Genomic DNA, 21001 nt, shown 5'->3' with positions numbered 1-21001 from the left:
ATTTAATCATGCTTAGTAAATGCTGTATTTTGAATGATGTCATGTTTTGATCTTCTCTGTTCTGGGTTTGTTACTGAATAAAATGGAGAGCACCTATGCTGGTATTCTGAACCTTGGGAAGTTGCCTTTCCTTGACCTTATATTACAGAGAGAGGAGAGCATATTCCAGTGCAGACCAGGCAATCACACCTCCTTTCCAAGCAAACCAGAAGCAAGTCTTAGGATCCATGCAATCAGTAGCAATGGAAGCTGCGTCTGGAGCTCTCAGTGATCAGACTGTAAGACGGCTGAACAATTGTATAGAAGAAGATTCCAGGGATCTCTTTGCTGGAACCTGGGGCAGCACTCTGTTGTGTTGTTCATGATCACATCTGGGTTGCAGTCCTGTATGGCAGTCCCAGGGTGAGGAGGAGCAGTAGCACACCAGAGCTTTGAACCTTAGTGAAACAGGCACCCTACTCACAGTTTCAGGGCAGAAAGTAGTACTTGGGATCAATCACAGACTAGAGCATAGGCCAGTAGAGTGATAAACATACCTCTCCTTCGATCATACCACTTTGGAAAAACTGAAAACTCACAGGTTCCTAGAAGTATCTTTGTAAATAGCTGCACAAAACCCCTGAAGTTTGGGACAATGCTTCCTCTACTCTAGAAGCACAGTCTCACTTTAACAAAGAATTCAACAACAAGCAATAGACTGGGAAAATAAGTGAACAACAGAAAAGTTACTATGGTGTATCAGCAATTCCATATTCACAATGCCTATGGAGATTACAGATATGCTGATATAATTATCCATCACCAAATACATCATGCTTGCCATATGGGGGAATAAACTAGAAAATTTATTAAGATACCAAAAGACTGAGTCCCAAAACCAGAAAGTGAAAGCCATCAGAGTAGTTATGACATTGGCACAGGTAGATAAAGTAGAAAGCACCCACATTTTCAATCCTTTAAAACAGAACAGGCTACCTCAGGCAAAGGTCCTCCTCTCCCCACTCACAGCAACCACCCAGCGTCCGAGAAGCGCGCTCCTAGCAGCTCTGGCCCCTGGCAGTCCTCAGCAGGAGTCCTTAGCAGAAATTCTGGCTAATTCAAAAAGGGCTTTGCGCTGCCGCTGCCTCTACTGCTGTTGCCGCTGTCGCCACCACCGCTAGCCACCGCAGGAACTCTAGTTTGGCTTCCGCTTCCTCTTGCTCCGCCCCTTCCTGCTATGTCAGCAAGTCCAATGGGGCATGGAAGATCTTTAAATCCCATAACTCTTACATTCGGCCCCAAGATCTTTCATGTCTCTTACTTGGCAAAAATACAGTAGGAATAACTCGTGTCAACAAAATTTCACAATATAACAAGAATAGCACACAATAAACACAGAAAACTACATTTTAGGGTGGGGCTTGAGCACAAGCTCCCCATCATTCCCCCCACCCCGAACAAATGGGGCCCCAAAATCTTGTGGTAAGGGGTGAAGATCTCTTCTTCTATGGCTACTTGCTGCTGAAATCAGATGTAGAGCTGTCCCTGTCCTAAGGGGTCCCATTTGAGAGGTCAGTTCTTAATATGCTTGATGCCAGGTCCAAGGGTGACACATCACAGTTGCAGACAGGGGGTGACATCCAGCTTAAGCTATCAGGCATCTACAGATGGAGGGTACCAAGCCTGTGGAAAAAAATCTAACAAACAAGGTGAACAAACAAAAAATCAAGAAGAAGCAAAGAGACAATAACCAGACTATTGTAGCCTCACTCACGGTACAATAAATGACTTAAGGGCACAATTTTGTAATCATCTTCTCCAGAATAAACAATAGTTACAGTGTTATCCCTCCCATATGCTATAATCTCTGCAGCCTTTGGAACATCATCTGGCTTCCGTTTTACCCATACTTTAGCTCCTGATTTTATTCTATCAGTAGAACCAAATCCTTCAGTTCCTGTGACAGTAATTTTGGAAGGAGGGTCACTTTTTACAAGTGGCATTATTTTACAAGGAATGATAATCACTTGAACTATCCTATCATTCTTGTGAATCTGTATGGGCCCTTCACCTAAATTCTGGAATGTTACAACAATTCAGGGTTTGCTGCCCATACAGGTTCTTGGATCTGCTTTGATAAAGGAAAGCAACTCAAAATGGGTTAACAAGCTTACTTTAATCAGTCAGACATATATCGTTTACCTTGTTCAGGGGAAAAAGGTCAGCACCCCAAAATTCAAAGTATACAGGCAGAATTATCAAGACAGGAACAGATCAAGTAGACAGATTTCCAAATTGTCCAACCATTACATCCATACCCAGTCAACATCTGGGTTTCCACATCTGGGTTTTTCAAAGCCGGGGGACTCTCAACAACGGCTTCCAAGAATACAGATGAAATCACAGAACACTTCTCAAAGTGAGTCCCAAAACAAAGCTACACATCAGGGCTTATATAGCCTTCTCCTGGCTCAGAGAATGTAACAACCTTTTGGATCCACTGGCCAATCAAAAAGTATCTACTGAAAAACCAGCCTCCCACCGCAGGCTTCAGGTGCACTTTAGCCTAGGGGCAGGGAAGATCTTCCAAATTTGCATTCCCATTACATATGGTAACAAAGAAGTTCAAAACAAACACTCAGAAGATAGCAAAGTCAAAGTTCTTGCATCCAAAGGTCTAAGGAGAATAGGAATTGGTCTCAGGTCATCAAAGAGCTCAAAATAATTTGCTCAAAGTGAGAATAATATAAACAATCAACTGCATATAGAAATCTATCCTACCCTGTAGTAAACTAGGAGAAGGAGACAAGAGAAGGGGGTGGATTAGTAAAAGGGAGAGCAGATTTTGGGGAGGCTATGGTTAGAAATAAAATACTTTGGGGGAGGGACAGGGTGAAAGCAGAGAGAATATAATAAATGGGGGGAATAGGTTGGAGGGAAACACAATTAGCAAAAGTTAATTGTGAAAAAAAAATTGAAACACGTTTCTCAAACATATAGACAAATGAATCAAATTTATGAAACTAAGAGCCATTCCCCAATTGATAAATAATGAAAAAATAAGATCAGTTTTCACATGAAGTAATTAAAGGTATCTGTACCATATTAAAAAAAGTGTAACTACTGATTGAAGAAATGCAAATTAAAACAATACAGTGTTACAATCTCATGCCTATTAGATTGGCTAATTGGACAAGAAATGAAAACAGCAAATGGTAGAAGCTATGGGGGGAAACGAAAAAAAAAACCACTAATGTACAATTGATGCAATTGCATACTGATTCAACAATTCTGTAGAACAATTTGGAACTATGTTCAAAGATCTAAACCATATATATGCTTTCATCAAGTAATACCACTATTAAGGCTATATCACAAAAAGAGTTTAAAAAGGACAAGTATTTATATGTACAAAATTATAAAAATATTTATAGCAGCTAATTTTGGGGAACAAAAAATAGAAATTAAGGAGATGATCACCAATCTGTGAATGGTTGAAAAATTATGGTATGTGATTATGATGGAATACTATTTTGCTATAAGAAATGATGAGCAAATGCTCTCAGAAAAAGTCTAGGGAGACTTGCATGAGCTGAAGCAAAGTGAAAAGTATTGTGTACAAAGTAATAGCAATATTGCAAGGTGATTATCTGTGAATGACTTAGCTATTTTTAGAAATATAATGATTCATGACATCTCTGAAGGAATTGAGATGAAAAATGCTATCCATCCTCAGAGAAAGAACCTATTGTGTCTGAATACAGATTGAATCATACTTCTTTTTGGCTTTCTTAATTTTCTTGAATTTTTGTTATATATTTTCTTTTGGTGCAAATTTATTTTTTTTAATTTTTTAGTGTACATCATTCATTTCCACAAGATTTTGAGTTACAAATTTTCTCCCCCTATTTCCCCTAACCACCACCCCAAAACAGCAATCCCAATGAGTGTCCTGTTCCCCAATCTGCTCTCGCCTATATCTTCCCCCATTCCCCCTGCAACTTTCCAGTAGGAAAAGATGGATCTATATGCCCCAGTGTCTATATATATATATGTATGTATATATATATATGTATATATATATATATATATATATGTATATGTATATATTATTTCCCAATTACATGCAAAATAATAATAATAACAATAACATATATACATACATATATATTTACATATATATATATATATATATATATTATAGACATTTGATTTTCAACTTTTGAATCCAAGATTCTTTCCCTACCTCCTTCATCACCCACCCTTACTGGGAAGATAAATAATTCTATATAGGTTGTACATGTGTAGCTATGCAAAACATTTCCATACTTGATATATTGTGAAACACTGATTATATTTCCCTCCATTCCATCCCACCCCCAACTTGTTCTCTTCTCTACTTTGATACTGTTCCTTTTCAAAAGTGAGTACTTCCAACTTCCCTGCCCCCTAGCCTGCCCTCCCTTCTTTCATGCCCCCTCTCATTCCCTTCCCACTTACTCTCCTGTAGGGTGAGATACCCTATTTGGTGTGTATGTATGTCATTTCCTCCCTAAGCCAAATTCATTTAGAATAAGGTTGACTCATTCCCTTTTGCCTTCCTGTTCTTCCACTCCATTGTAACAGTTTTCGATTGCCTCTTCTATATGAGATAATTTATTCCTTTCTATCTCTCCCCATCTCTTCTCAATATATTCCTCTCTCAATTCTTAATTTCACCTTTTAAGTATCATCCCTCCCTATTCAATTGTTCCTGAACACTCTGTCTATGCATACCTGTACACATATATACACACACTCACATATGTATTCATATGCACATATACCCTCCTCTCTCGTTCTCTCTCTCTCTCTCTCTCTCTCTCTCTCTCTCTCTCTGTATATATATATATATATATTCTATTCCATTCAATTATTCTCATACTGAGAAAAGTTTCATAAGTAACAATTTTGCTTTATACATTTATGGATGTAAGTAGTTTATATTTTATAAGTTCCTTATGATTTCTTTTCCCTGTTTACCATCTCATGCTTCTCTTGTTTCTTGGATCTGAATATCAAATTTTCTATTCAACTCTGTTTTTTTCATCAAGAAAGCTTGGAAGTGCTCTATTTCATTGAATGACCATATTTTCCCCTGAAACATGATACTCTCTTTTGCTAGTTAGGTGATTCTTTGTTTTAATTCAAACTCCTTTCACCTCCAGATAATCATATTCCAAGCACTTTGATCCCTCAGTGTAGAAGTTGACAGATCCTGTGTTATCCTGACTGTGTTTTCACAGTATTCAAATTGTTTCTTCATGGCTGCTTGTAATATTTTCTCCTCGATCTGAGATATCTGGAACTTGGAGTTTTCTTTTTGGGATCTTTTTCAAAAGGTTATTGGTGTATTCTTTCAATTTCTATTTTGCCCTCTGGTTCTAAAAGATCCTGGCAATTTTCCTTGAGAATTCCTTGGAGGATGATTTCTAGGTTCTTTTTTTGACCATGCCTTTCAGGTATTCCAAAAAATTTTATATTATCTTTCCTGGATCTATTTTTTCCAAGTCAGTGGTTTTTCCAATGAGATATTTCACATTGTCTTTTTTTTTCATTTGTTTGTATCTGCCTAACTGTACGTTGATTTCCCATTAAGTCCCTAGCTTCCTTTTGCTCCAATCTAATTCGGAAGGAAGTATTCTCTTCAATGAGCTTTTGAGATTCTTTTCCCGTCTTGCAAATTTGTATTTTTAAGGCATTCTTCTCTTCACTGTTTTTTTCAGCCTCTTTGGCCATTTGAGTTGGTCTATTTTTTGAGGTGTTATTTTCTTCAGTCAAGATGTTGATTCTCATTTCATAATTTTTTATATTATTCTCATTTCTCTCCTCAATTTTTCCTCCTTTTCTCTTATTTGGTTTTCAAAATCCTTTTTAAGCTCCTCTCTTGCCTGTAAGAAGCTTATTCTTTTTTTGGAAGCTTCTGGCTCAGGAGTTCTGACTTTGCTTTCTTCCTCTTTTTCCATGGCGTGACTCATTTTGTCCTCAAAAAAAGGAACCCAAAGTCAGATTATTGTGCTTGGCTTACTTCCATCATTTGCTCATGTTGCCACTCAAATATTGACTTTTGATTTTTTTGACAAAGTAGAATTCTGCTTCCAGAGTGGGGAGCTTTGTCCCAATTGCAGGGGTTTCTCAGCTACTCGAGCTATTATTTTGGGTGCCTTCTTTGAAGTCTCTCTCTTCTACGGCAAACTGGTCATGCACCCCAGGACCTCCACCCTAGACAGTGATCCAGATCCAATCAGGTTAAAGCAAGAGTGATTACCCCTCAGACTGGGTGCTTGGTCCCCTGAAAATCTGCAGGCTAGGAACACTGAAGCACCCACATGGCCATTGCCGTGCATCAACCATTTCTTGCCCTGGGCCAAAAGCCAAGCTTACTCCTGAAATCCCAGGTCTCAAAGTCTACACTGCACTGACCTCTCACTTTGTCTTTAACATCTATGGATTGATAAATCTAGAAACCTGCTAAAGCTATTGGTGATCTGAAGTCCCTCCAGTTTGCAGCTGGTGTTGGCTGCCCTGAGGCTAAAACCTTGGTGGCTGGGCTCTGCTCTCAGAGTACTGGCCATTTTCAGCCAGTCTGCCAGGTTGTGCTCAATGGGAGGTTAGCTTCTCTGTGTCATTTTGTGGGTTTTTTAGCTCCAAATATTTATTAGAGTCACCTTTTACATGAATTGGAGTAGGTGGAAGTGTGAGCCCAGCTGAAGTCCTGTTTCTACACTGCTATCTTCACTCTGCCCAGGTCTATGTTCTCTTTAACATCATGACTATCATGGAAGTGTTTTGAATGATTAGATATGTGTAGCCTGTATCACATTGTTTGATTTCTCAGTGAATGGAAGTGGGGAGGTAGAAAGAAAGAGAATGTAAAACTTGAAACTGAATGTTTAAAATTGTTTGTATATGTATCTAGGGAAAAATAAAACAATAAAAATAAAATCATTAAAATATAAGGATGTAAGCCAAGATGGCGGAGTAGAAGCATGACATTTCCACAGCTCTGGGTTCCACCTTCCACAATCCATGTAAAAAGGGGACTCTAAACAAACGTTGGAGCTGTAGAACCCACAAAATGACATAGAGAAGCTAACCTCCCACTGAGGACTGCCCGGCAGGCCGGCAGGAATCCAACACAGCGCTCTGGGAGCTGAGCGCAGCCCCACACCAAGGCTTTGTTAGACCCAGTGCAGGCCTGACAATCTCCCAGCCACAGGGAGTCCAGATCAGCAGTAGCAGTGGCAGTTTCCAAATTTATCAACACATAGATGAGAAGGACAAAGTGACAGGCCAGTGCAGTTTGGACTTTTGTACCAGTAAGTGGAAGTGTGTAACTTTTACCCTGGGGTGAGAAGCCGCTGAGATGCCTTCATAGCCAGCCAGTGACATGTGGCAGCTTCAGCTCCTGGCCTGCATAGTGTAGGGGACCAAGCACCAGTCTGATGGGTAATCACTCTTGTTTTAACCTGCTTGGATCTGGATTGCAGTATAGGGTGGAGGTCCTGGGGTGGGTATCCACCTTGCCAGAGCACGTGGAGACCTCAAAGAAGGCACCCATCTAAAACCTCTGGCAGCTGAAAAACCCCAGCATTTGGGATGGAAGCTCCGCTGTCTGGTGGCAGATTCCTACTGTGGCAAAAAAGCCCAAAAGTCAAGTAATTGAGGAGCAAAATAAGCAGGCAAAGGAAACAAAACAGACAGAAGATTCCAACATGACACTCCTATTTTGGGGACAAAAAGGAGCAAAGCATGAAACAGGAGGAAAACAGTGAAGTCACAACTCCTGCACCAAAAGTGTCAAAGGAAAATATAAGCTGTATACAGACCATAGAGGACCTTAAGAAGCAGATGAGTGAAGTGGAGGAAAAATTGGGAAGAGAAATGAAAGCAATGCAAGAAAATTATGAAATGAGAGTCAACAGCCTGACTGAGGAAAATAATACCTTAAAAACAGACTGACTCAAATGACAAAGGAGGCCCAAAAAGACAATAAGGAGAATAATGCCTTAAAAAGCCAAATTTGTCAGATGGAAAAAGAATCTCAAAAGCTCAATGAGGAGAATCATTGCTTCAGAATTAGATTGGAACAAATGGAAGCTAATGACTTTATGACAAATCAAGATGCTATTAAACAGATCCTAACAAATGAAAGAATAGAAGGCAATGTGAAATATTTTATGGGAAAAACCACTGAACTGGAAAATAGATCCAGGAGAGAAAATTTAAAAATTATTGGACTACCTGAAAGGCATGATCAATGTAAGAACCTAGAAATCATCCTCCAGGAAGTTGTCAAAAAAAAATTGCCCAGATATTTTAGTGCCAGAGGGCAAAATAGAGGTTGAAAGAATCCACCAATCACCTCCTGAAAAAGATCCCAAAAAGAAAACTCCTAGGAATATAAACTATTCAATTCGTCCTGTGCCCTGGATCTATGTATACCTACATATATGTATGTATGTATATATATATATATATACACACACACACACACTCACATAGATATACCTTATAATAATTTTATATAATCATATATTTTAATAATATTATATATTATGTATATAATATTATAATAATTATAATATTACATAAGTAATAGAGCTTAAAATAATTTAAAAATCATTGGACTATATGAAAGCCATGACCAAAGAATGAACCTAGAAATAATCCTACAAGAAATTCTCAAGGAAAACTGCCCTGATGTTTTAACACCAGAGGGCCAAATAGAGTTTGAAAGAATCACCCTTTCACTTCTGGAAAAAGATCCCCAAAAGAAAAATCCTAGAAATATTATAGCCATATTCCAGAATTCCCAGATCAAGGAGAGAATTACAAGCATCCAGGAAGAAACAATTTGAATATTGTGGAAACACAATCAGGATAACACCAAATCTAGCAGCTTCTACAACAAGGGATCAAATGGCTTGGAATACAATATTTTAGAGGTCAAAGAGCTGGATTAAAACCAAGAATCACCTCCCCAACAAAACTTAGTATCATCTTTCAAGGGAAAACATAGTCATTCAGTGTAATAGAGGAGTTTCAAGTATATTGGATGAAAAAAAAAGAGAGTTGCATAGAAAATTTTACATTCAGATACAAGAAGCAAGAAGAGCATAAAAAGGTAAACAGGGAAAATAAATCATAAGCAACCTATCAAAGGTGGACTATTTACATTCTTACATGGAAAAAATGATAATTGTAAATTATTTAACTTTTCTCAGTGGGAAAATAGTTGAAAGGAATATATATCTATATCTATCTATCTATGTCTATATAGTAGGTTATATGGGCATATGAATGCATATGTGAATGTGGATTTTTTGTTTACAGGTATACATAGATACAGGGCACACAACCAATTAAATAGGAAGGGATGTTAATTTAGAGGTGAAATTAAGAAGTAAGAGAAGAATAAAATGAGAGGACATGGTGAGAAACAGAATGTGGTAAACTAGTTCATATAAAAGACACAAGGTTTAATGTTCTAAATGGAAGGAAGGAACAGGAAGGCAAAAGGGAATGGGTCAACCTTATCTCATTGAATTTGGCTCATGTAGGGAATGACATACATATTAAATATGATATCTCACCCTAGAGGAGAGTATGGGGGAAAGGGTTGAGAGGGGGTATGATGGAAGGGAGGACAGGCTGGGGAGGAGGAAAGTTGGAAGCACCCACTTTTGAAAAGAGACAGGATCAAAGTAGATAGTAGAACAAGTGGGAGGTGAGATAGAAGGGAGGGAAATATATTCGATCATTTACAATATATCTACTATGATAATATTTTGCATAGCTACACATGTGCAATCTATACTGAATCGCTTATCTTCCCAGTAAGGGTGCGTTACAAGGGAGGAAGGGAATGAAACTGGAATTCAAAGTTTTGAAATGAAATTTTTAATATATATATATATATATATATATATATATATATATATATATACATATATATACATATACATACTATAATTAATACTATTTTATGTGAAGTTTGGAAGTAAAATATACAGGCACTGGTGTATAGAGATCCACCTTACTCTACTGGAAAGGTCAAAGGGGGTATGGAGAAGATATGGGAGATAGCAGACTGGTGGAGGCATTATCCTGTGAGACTGTGAATTTGGGGTGGTGGTTGGAGGAAAGATGGGGAGAAAATTTGTAATTCAAAATCTGGGGTAAATGAATGATATAAACCAGAAGTTAATAAAGCACTTGAAAAGAAAAAAAAATTATGAGGATGTACTCTATTGCCAAGAACCCTATTGTTCAAAGCATATTTGAGGGCCATTGTACTGGCTTCCAAATTTTCTTCCAGTATTAATGCAATTCATTTAAACAAATATGGAAAATTTTAAGATTTCTTTTTCATCCCTAACAATGAAAAAACTCACTTTGAGAATTTAATTTTTATTTAGTTGATCCTTCATCAGGGAAGATGTACTATTAGCCAAAAAGAAACAATGTTCCAATTATTTTTCAATTCATTAAGTATGCCATTTTTAAGGCATGCATGTTTTGGTTTACATGCATGTATGTCATTAAATCCCACAAATTCAGAGTAATTTTCATGTGGGTGGGGATTTGATACACTGAAACAACATGTATTTTTGTCATAGGGTTATTTCTGTTCTGACCATTTCTGAAATCTCTCATTGCAAAACACATTTGTAGGCAAATTATAATCCTAATCATCTAATATTGTTTACTTCATAAATAATTCTGTCTTGTGACCTGTAATAACTATTGTGTACATTGGTTTACTACTTCATTCAACTGACTTGGCACCAAGTGGGTTTTGTCTCTTTCAATACATCAGATTCACCCTGAAATCATTGCTGATGCTGAAGACATTTTAATGAAAGCACCACAGCCTTTAAAGTCAATTTCATGAAAGGAGTTCCAAAAGCATTTTAGACAAGGGATCTTTGTAGTGAGGATAGTCTACCAAGGTTGTAATTGTAAAAGATTTAAGGAAAATGCAAAACTTTTAGTAAGTTTGTGAGTGGGTGGGGGAAGCTTTAGCATCACACCTCATTTTATTCCATCCTAATTGTCAGAATTCAATAAATGACTGCCATGTGGGAATTTTAATTCACTCTTTCTATCATAATCAGTTTATAGTGATTTTTAAGATGACAATAACTAAAACCAACATTAACAACTTTTGCATATAACTGACCTAAGTTTAATTAAAAAAAAACTTTCTCTTTTCTTTGATCTACTTATACATCAGTAACTTTATTTTGATTCTCTTATACTAAAGTAATGACCTGAGTTTGAATCCTCCTTTTTAAAATGAATTCTAAACTGAAGCAAGTTGTTCCTAATTAAAGATGATTAATCAGAAACTTTTTTTCATCAAACATGTCAAACAATCCTTGTTATTCATAGTCAGTGAACACATATTCAAGAAGAAAATAGAAAATTGAGGTCATAATAGAAATAATTATATTTTAAATGCTAAACTTATATACTATTTATATATTGGATAGAATAACATTCTGTTTTTCCCCTTGTTCCAGGCATCAAATTCTATCAATTAATTAATAAACAGACATTAATTGCATTTTTACTATATACAAAACAATGGATGTGAATTACATGATTACTGAAGTCTCTTCTAACTCTGATACTCTGTGATTTCCTACTAGATGAAATATAATCCAGCATCCTTTTCCTCCCCAAACAAGCAAGCAAGCAAAGAAACAAACAAGCATCCTCATTCTTTCTTCTGAATATTTCTTATGCCTGCCACTTCTGTTCTCCCAGGATCTAGCCTCAATAACTTTGTTTCATCTTTCTCTCTCATTAGGACCTATCATACCACTCAATCCAATCTCCAAAACCTATTAATTACTTATGCATCTGTGATATCTAAAAAATCTTGCCTTTGGTTTCCATTCTTTATACATTAGTTCAGACATTCATGTTCACACAGTGCAGTACTTAATAACTATAGGTCCCACAGTACTTTTTTCTTGGTCCTTATGTGGATGCTTTTTACTACTAAGACTTTTTTTTTTACTTTTTAAAACCAATAAACTGGAGAGAGAAAAAATACCACTTGTCTGAAAAGGGGAATTACACCCTACCTGGAAGCAGTCAATGTAATCAGCCTCTAATTTCAATTTCTTTAGTGTAGGATTTTAGCAATCACACACCTGGGAAGAAGGGGTCATGTAATATTGCTCTCTGTATGTGCCACAGTTCTCCTATTTGTTTGCAATCAATCATAGAACCAGCAAATAGAGTTCTCCCCTACTGGTAGGACTTTAAGCCAAGCTGAATGACCATTTGTTGGGTATGTTAAGAAGCAGATTGTTGATTGGGCATGGATTGAACTAGATGGCCTGAGAGGTAGGATAGCATATAAATCTCTGGAGTTGCTTAATTTTTCATAGCATCATACAGGTATTTTGATTTTAGTGGTCTTGTGTTTAAAGATGTCCTCAGTGCAATCTGCCGATCAGTATGATTAAACTGAATTTGATTACTTACCTGAAAAGAAGAAAAGTGTTACTAAACTGATTACATTTAAAAAAAATAACTATGCTATGGCTTGGATAACAGAATGATTCACCTAGACCATGGAGGGTCATTTGTGGTAAATTTGTATTTAATTCATGACAACTAACATTAATTAAGTAGTGACTAAGTGCTACGTGAGAGGAAAATAAATATGAGTATCATGTATTCTCTGTTCTCAAATATTTTAATACAGTAGAAAGAGTGATTGTAATAATTACTCTCCAAAATGAAGAAAAATGTGACAGGAGTACATGGAAATCGAATCAAATACTAATAAATTTTAAGATAGATATGGATGAGGCAGTGTCTGATTTGAACTTTGGAGGAAAGGACTTAACACAAGGAAAGTTGTTGTGTCTACAGTGGAGTGTTTTATCACAACAAATAAAGGACTGTCAGCAAAGGCACTGTAATGGGAAAGGACAGAGAGAGGGTAAGGGAGAGTCAACTGTCTAATTATTTTCTTTATTTGATTATGCAAAAGGGAATATTATAAAATAAGACTGTATATGTGTAATGGGAATGCAAATTTGGAAGATCTTCCCTGCCCCTAGGTTAAAATGCACCTGAAGCCTGGGGAGGGAGGCTTGTTTTTCAGTAGATACTTCTTGATTGGCCAGTGAGTCAATAAGGTTGTTACATTCTCTGAGCCAGGAGAAGGCTATATGAGCCCTGATGTGTAGCTTTGTTTTGGGACTCACTTTGAGAAGTGTTCTGTGATTTGATCTGAATTCTGAGAAGCCGTTGTTGAGAGTCCCCCGGCTTTGAAAAACCCAGATGTGGAAACCCAGATGTTGACTGGGTATGGATGTAATGGTTGGACAGTTTGGAAAGCTGCCTACTTGATCTGTTAATGTCTTGATAATTCTGTCTGTATATTTTGAAGTTTGCGATGCTGACCTTTTTCCCCTGAACAAGGTAAACGATATATGTCTGACTGATTAAAGTAAGCTTGTTAACCCATTTTGAGTTGCTTTCCTTTAACAAAGCAAATCCAAGAACCTGTATGGGCAGCAAACCCTGAGGACGGGCTTGGGAGCTTGCTGCTACAAAATGGCGTCACGAACAGGATCTGCAGAGTAAAAGAAAATTATGGGGACTAGGATAATTGTTTGTTTCCCAGTTGTGGTAGCTGTGATTCTGTGGAGCCATGGAGCAGGAGAGGAGAATGGCCTGCATGTAGACTTCGCTGAGCTGAGAGCAGGAATGGTGAGCTGCCTGCAATCGGGACCTGGGCAGAAGCCAGGAGTGGCTGCCGCCTGTGGGAGGAGAAGGAACCCAGGAGTTCGGAATTCAGCCACAGGAAAAGATAAGAACTGAGCAGCAAAGCAGGGGCACTGAGTGTGTTTCCTGGCTGCATCCCACAGTTTGGGACCCTGGGGGAGAATGGACTTATGACTATGGTGGGTGGGATTAAGTGCCTTGGATCCCCAGGGACACCACCTTGTTGGTTTTGTTGCCCAGCCCCCTCTCTGTGCTTGGAGGAAGGGGCTGGAGCTGTGTGAGGGGAAGGTTACTCCTCCCCCCTCCCCCAGAGAACTTTGTTTGAACTCTTGTTTTGAATTGAAGTGATAATGCTATCTATGTACTTTGTGTTTGTTTAAGGGCCAGTGGCCACTTTGGTAACTTTAGTTCTGTACTTTGAAAATGTGACCTAAGAAATGTTCAGAGCTAATTCAAAAGTTAATTGTCTATGCTATGGGCATGAAAGATCTTGGGGCCGAATGTAATGGGAATGCAAATTTGGAAGATCTTCCCTGCCCCTAGGCTAAAATGCACCTGAAGCCTGGGGAGGGAGGCTTGTTTTTCAGTAGATACTTCTTGATTGGCCAGTGAGTCAATAAGGTTGTTACATTCTCTGAGCCAGGAGAAGGCTATATAAGCCCTGATGTGTAGCTTTGTTTTGGGACTCACTTTGAGAAGTGTTGTGATCTGAATTCTGGGAAGCCATCATTGAGAGTCCCCCGGCTTTGAAAAACCCAGATGTGGAAACCCAGATGTTGACTGGGTATGGATGTAATGGTTGGACAGTTTGGAAAGCTGTCTACTTGATCTGTTAATGTCTTGATAATTCTTTCTGTATATTTTGAAGTTTGGGGTGCTGACCTTTTTCCCTGAACAAGGTAAACGATATATGTCTGACTGATTAAAGTAAGCTTGTTAACCCATTTTGAGTTGCTTTCCTTTAACAAAGCAGATCCAAGAACCTGTATGGGCAGCAAACCCTGAGGACGCGCTTGGGGTGCTTGCTGCTACAATATGGAGGTTGGAAATAGATCAATGAAGGACTTGAATTCCAAGAGGAGGAGATTAAACATAATACTAAAGGGTTTGAGTAGATTCATGAAATGATAATTACAGTTCTTTAGGAAGATTAATCGGATAGTAATAGGTAAGATGGATTCCAGGAAGTTTTTACTGGAGATAAGGAGAATGGGAGAAACAACAAGAAAGAAAAAATGAGAGAGAGAGAGAGAGAGAGAGAGAGAGAGAGAGAGAGAGAGAGAGAGAGAGAGAGAGAGAGAGAGAGAGAGAGAAGAAGAAGAAGAAGAAGAAGAAGAAGAAGAAGAAGAAGAAGAAGAAGAAGAAGAAGAAGATGATGATGATGATGATGATGATGATGATGATGATGATGATGATGATGAAGGGGAAGAGGAAGAGGAAGAAGAAGAATATGCTTTGATCTGCATTTAAACTCCTTAATTATTTTTTTCTGGATGTCTGGATGTGGACAGCATTTTCCATCATTGGTTTTTTGAGTTATCTTAAATCCTTGCATTGATAAGAAGAGATAAGTCTATCAAAGTTAGTCATCCAAAAAAAAAAAAGTTAGTGTGTTACGACGTACAATGTTCTCTTGCTTCTCCTCACTTCATACAGCATCATTTCACAAAAGTCTTTCCAGGTTTTCTGAAGTACTCCAGCTCATCAATTCTTATAGCACAATAATATTCCATTACATTCATATACCACATCTTGTTCAGTCACTCCCAAACTATGGAAATCCCTTCAAATTCCAGTTCTTGACCACCACAAAAAGAGCTACTCTAAATAATCTTGCACATGTGGGTCATTTTCCCATTTATATAATCTCTGTGAAATACAGACCTAGAAGTGGCATTCCTGAGTCAAAGGGTAAGCACATTTGTATAGGTTTTTTTGCATAGTCCCCAAATGCTTTCCAGATTGGATGGATCAATAGACAACTCCACCAGAAATTAATCAGTGTACCAACATTCCCACATACTGTTCAGGTTCTTTTTTTGATCATTGCTTTTAGGCAGACCAATAATTCTTAAATGATATCTCTTGGATGTGTTTTCTAGCTCAGTTGATTTTCCCAGGAGGTATTTTGTGTTTTATTCTATTTTTTTTTATTTTGATTAAATCATTTTTGAAGTCTCATAGAGTCATTAGCTTCCCCTTGCCCAATTCTAATTTTTAACAAATTGTTTTCTTCTGTTGTCTTTTGTACCTTTATTTCTATCTGCCTAATTCTATTTTTTAAGGAGTTGGTTTTTTCAATGAGCTTTTTTCTCATCCTCTAAATTGCATTTTAAAATGAATTCTTTGACTCCTCACCAGGGGATGTGGTACAGCATGGATAGAATCAACTACTAGTGGATACCTGTCTGTCAGCACATACGATACTTTTCCAAGGTGGGGTTGTCCACTTCCACTGTCTGTGCCAAGGCATGCAGGGGTCCTGGTATTGGCACTTGCCTTCTCCACCACCCTGGGACTCAGGATCTCCCACTGGTTTGCCAGGGTGGGTCTTGCCAGGATATTTCCTGTACTCTACTGGTCACCTTCAACCACTGCAAGAGGGACCATTTCCAGTAATCTCACTAGCCTCCCAAGCTAAAAGAATACTGCACTTCATACTTCTGTTGGCTCCACTGCTCTAGGATTTTCCAGGGGGTGATATTTTCTGGGTTTTTCAAGGTTAATAAGGGAGCGTGACAAAGAGAGCATAGAAGTGGGAGGAAGACCTATATGTAATATATATATATATATATATATATATATATATATATATATATATATATATTATATAGATAATCCTCAAATTTACTGTCAATGTAGTAGATAACAGGCTGACAACAATTGCTATTTTCCACTGCATAACCAAAGCCAGGAGTATCCACTATCATGAGCAATAACTGAAGAACCACCTTCTTTGATTACAACTTTGGCTTGTTCCACCTGTACAGTCTTTATAATTCTATGTGAGGGACCGGGGTACTCTGAAGAATACTAGTCTGGTAGGAATAAGGAATTGATTCATGTAGACTTCCCCAGGCAAGACTTTCCTACTACCATAACTGTTAATTCAAACCCTTTCTTCACAGACTTCCTGTATACTTGATTTGGGAGATTTGCAAATCCCAAGGAGCGTTCAAGTTTCTTCTGTTAAGCCAGGGCGGCACCGCTGCCGCCGCAGCTCCTCTCCAAATTTCAATTATTTAAAAATTAATTATCTCACCGATAGATAATTCATGCATTTTCTTTTTCTAAAATACTCTATTTGAAGCATTACAGGTTCTTAGAAAATTTTGCAAAAATTAACAGTTGGAAACAAACAGTTAAAACAAGGTCTTGAAATTATTTATAGATTTGATTTAATTCACAATTCTATAGAGATTTATATGGGCTTATAGTCAAAACAATATTGTGGGAGGGATAATATGAGCACCTTGATTTTAAAGATAAGAAACTTGGCATTTATAGAGCTTTTGTAACTTATTCATTATTGTGTAGCTGAGAGACAGAAACTGAACATGGTGCTACTGGCTGTAATTCCTGGTCTCTTTCTACAACGGCATGATTAAAACTTCATATTTTCTATGAAATATAAATTAAAAATTCAATAATTAAAATATATGTCTAATAAACATGTCCCTTATGTAAAAACATCAAAGTATTCTACCAAACATTGTCGAAAATTTTATAGTTGCTTAACTCAAATAGACTGATAGTATTCAAACCCTCCTTCCTCAGTTGCCTGTGCTCCATCCTTAATTGATATTATCTCAATCTTTCTGAAAAGTTGTCATCAAAAAGTCTGAATCATGAACTAGGGCTGTTGATAATATTACTTATGTTAAGCAAATTAAAAAGAAGCTGTTTTGGGCAACCTGAGTAACTATCAATCTTGAGTCCTAATGATGGCAGACTGAGAGGAACAACACAAAACCAAAATATTTATAAGAATATGTGCCAAAAGATAACACAATTTAAAGAACTTGGAGCTTTTACATGAGAGTAACTAATTGGGCTATAACTTGGAGAAGAGTCAGGTTTAGAAAAGAGATAATGAATTATATTTCCCATTATCAAGAAATAAATAAATGCCCCTCCTACAAATAATGCAAGCAAATTATAAGATAAATAATTAAAGAAGTATTAAGTTCCCCTGCATATAAAAATAATATCAGAGAATATAAAACAACAATTTGGGGCTGGGGATTGCCTGCTAATTAACAATATTGAGGAAGATAAATTCTGTATTAACAAATCACAAAGAAAAGATATACATAAATACATATATAGGTACATATCTGTATACATGTATACTGAACAGAACAAGTCCTATAATAGTGTCCATGAAATATTTAAATACCTGGAATAAGGCTAAAAATATATTTTGCCTAAATGTTCTATGGAGACCTGATGGACAATATGGAGGAAAATCACTTAAGTTGAGAAGAGGTGGACAAGTAACCATCATTGGCACTTGAGAGAGGTCGTGCCATCATCAATAATATCATTGTTCTATCCAAGTATTGAAATAACACTAAATAAATTAAAGGTCATTTAATATTTAAGGCTAGTCTGGCAGCTTTGTGGTTTATGTGTAGTGTCTGACACATACTGGCTCTGTGATCTTTAGCAATGCCCTTAACTTCTCAGTTTCCAAAGGAAATTCTCTAAGATGTTAAGTTACAGAGAAGGTACTAAAATGCATTGTTGAAGGAGTTTCATCAGTTGGAGTTCCATATATCAATGAAATCAGGTCTTTTTCAAAACTCTTCTCTTAAAACAGTAGATAAACATATGCCTCCCTTTTAAATCGAATTTTACTGTTGAGTGAATGTCTTGAAATTTGGGATATAGGTGAAGAATTTTGCTAAGGCCCTTATGATACTGATTGATTTTTTTTTTAATACAGTAAGAACTTTTCATTGAAAAGATTATAACTGAAGACAAAATCAGTGCCACCCAATATATCTTGGGTACTTCAAGATCTCATGATTTCATTAGTGCGATCCTTCCTTCACTGACAGATTGTGGTTCCTTCATACCTTACTCCCTGATATCGAAGAGCTGCCAAAGAGCTGCTTTAAAGTCTAAACTGAGAAAATTTGGCTGGTGCTCCTGGGCTTCTGGTGGCAGCGACTCTCAGGCCAGCTCTGCTTCCCCTGCTCCTGCAGCCCGCGCGCCCTGTGGAGCCCAGCCCTGCCGCCTGCCCACTTCGTGGGAGCAACACTTCCCCCCCCCCCCCCCCACCAGCCCAGCAACGAATCCGTGCCGGGCTTCGCACACCGAGGGAAACAACTTGAAACAGCTTCAACCTGACCTTTTCAACGTTTATTGTTGAGGCTGAATATCCAAAATGATTACCCTGCAGAGTTTCACAAATATAGTTCCAGTCTACCTTTTTCTACCTATGTGATTGTCATTCTAACTTGTCCAGCAATGATTGTTTCAGGTAGACGAACTGATGTACTTATTCAGTTGCCTGATCATCCAACTATATATCATATTCTAGGCAACAGGCATCTTTCATCCTTTTTTCCCCCACATGGAAGCAATCAACACAGTATTATCCACACACAGGAACATCGAAGGACCTCACTGTCCACTTTTACTCTGTATACACACTGGCATGTACCCTTGGTGAACATCCTGGTATCTTTTTTTCCTTTGTTGGAAGTTAGTAATTGAAGTGTTATCTTTCAGCAGTATCTCTTACTGCATTCATCAAGAAATCTTGTATTAACATATGTGTGAGAGACTCCTCACTGGAAGAGAGAGCACTTAAGTGGTGGTGTCTGTGAAGTCAAAGGTTTCTTTGTTGTTCAAAAAACTACTAAAAACAGAAGAATCTTTTTTGTTTGTTTTTTGGACCTTTCAGGCAATTAGTTGACTATAAAGATATATTGGTATGTTGTAGGAAATCTTTTGTGAATGCTGACAGGTTCATAGTTTTAAAGTTCCCATGATATGTGTGTAGATAATTCCTGCAAAGACCTCAAAGAAATAGTGTTTGTTTCTTCCTCTTTTGCTTGCTCTCATTTTGCCCTTCCTTGTGACTTGAATTATAATTTTGTTTGGCATTGAGGGAACCAAGGGACTAAATATGAATTGGTGGTGAGGGTCTTAGCCATGGAGGCAAGACAGAGTGAGAGCTGAAGAAAAGAGGTAAAAGGGCTTCCTCTCCCCCGCCTCCAAGGCCAAAGTGTATTTCAAAGTGACATGGTTCATCATGGAGGCCGGAGTCAAGCTAGGGATGCAGTCCACTCTACTTGCCACAGCCTGCACCATTTACCATAGATAGATAAATAGATATCAATATAGATTTTTTTTTTCTGTGAGACCAAATTAGATTAATATGACCCTTAACTAATAGCAATATCAGGTAAATTGGAGAGGCAGCACCTCAGGAAAAGAGACAAGATCAATGTCTCTCACAAGTATTTAAATCTGAAGAGTGAACCTTTGTAGTTAGACTCCTGGTTCCAGAACCTGAGCCACAGCATTGTTCAGAGTGAATTACTCATGTTGAGAGGTTTGAATTTCCAGGTCTCCTTCCAGCTCCCCCAAAAATAATTTCTCTGCTGCCTTATTTATTTAAAGAACTGGATGAATTGTTATAACTGGGAGAGAACTCCTATTGCTCTGTAAGCCTGGGCCCTGCATTGGGACAGCTATCACAGAGCATTGTGCTTTCAGTATCCCACCCAGGACATAGCTGTAACAGTGCTCTATCTTGCCTTGCAGCGATATGGAGTGGAGGCGCCTGCTGATTCCGAGGAAGAAAAGCCCTGACGGCGTGTTTTTAGTGAAGACCTTACCAAGCCAGTCATTGCATAATATTTTTTCTGACCTGAGTCTGATTTACACAATGGACACAGAAATCCCTTAATTGCTCTAGGACCATTCAAAGAGGAACAAACATCTGCTTAGTCTAAGGGCTGTATTTGACCCAATAAAACGGGTCCCAACTTCAAAAAGTTGTTAAATCACAAGGACCAGTTTTGCATTAGCAAAAGGGGAAGAAGTAAACCTCGATTGCTTTCTTATTTTTATTTGGTATCTGTAGTGGATCCCTGAGAAGGTTTGGAGATCATTTTGGGATACAAATAGGTACTTGTTTAAAAAGAAATGTATTGTGTTCAATTGCCTTTTGCACCTTAGGAATTGTTTGAAGATGACTCTTTTGAAT

The 21001-nt window shown here is 37.8% G+C and overlaps 1 pseudogene; it reads left to right on the top strand.

Moving 5' to 3' along the window:
• The first annotated feature begins 242 nt into the window (after positions 1 to 242).
• Positions 243 to 20701, top strand: LOC138144337 (cyclin-Q-like; annotated as a pseudogene).
• The last annotated feature ends 300 nt before the right edge of the window (positions 20702 to 21001 follow it).

The sequence above is a fragment of the Petaurus breviceps genome, unplaced genomic scaffold (assembly GCF_028583685.1).
Source record: "Petaurus breviceps papuanus isolate PSGF00001 unplaced genomic scaffold, PetGlider_PUasm1.0 90696, whole genome shotgun sequence".
In the NCBI taxonomy this organism is placed as follows: Eukaryota; Metazoa; Chordata; class Mammalia; order Diprotodontia; family Petauridae; genus Petaurus; species Petaurus breviceps.
Note: the sequence above shows the minus strand (reverse complement) of the source record. Positions and strands in the feature narration are given on the sequence as shown.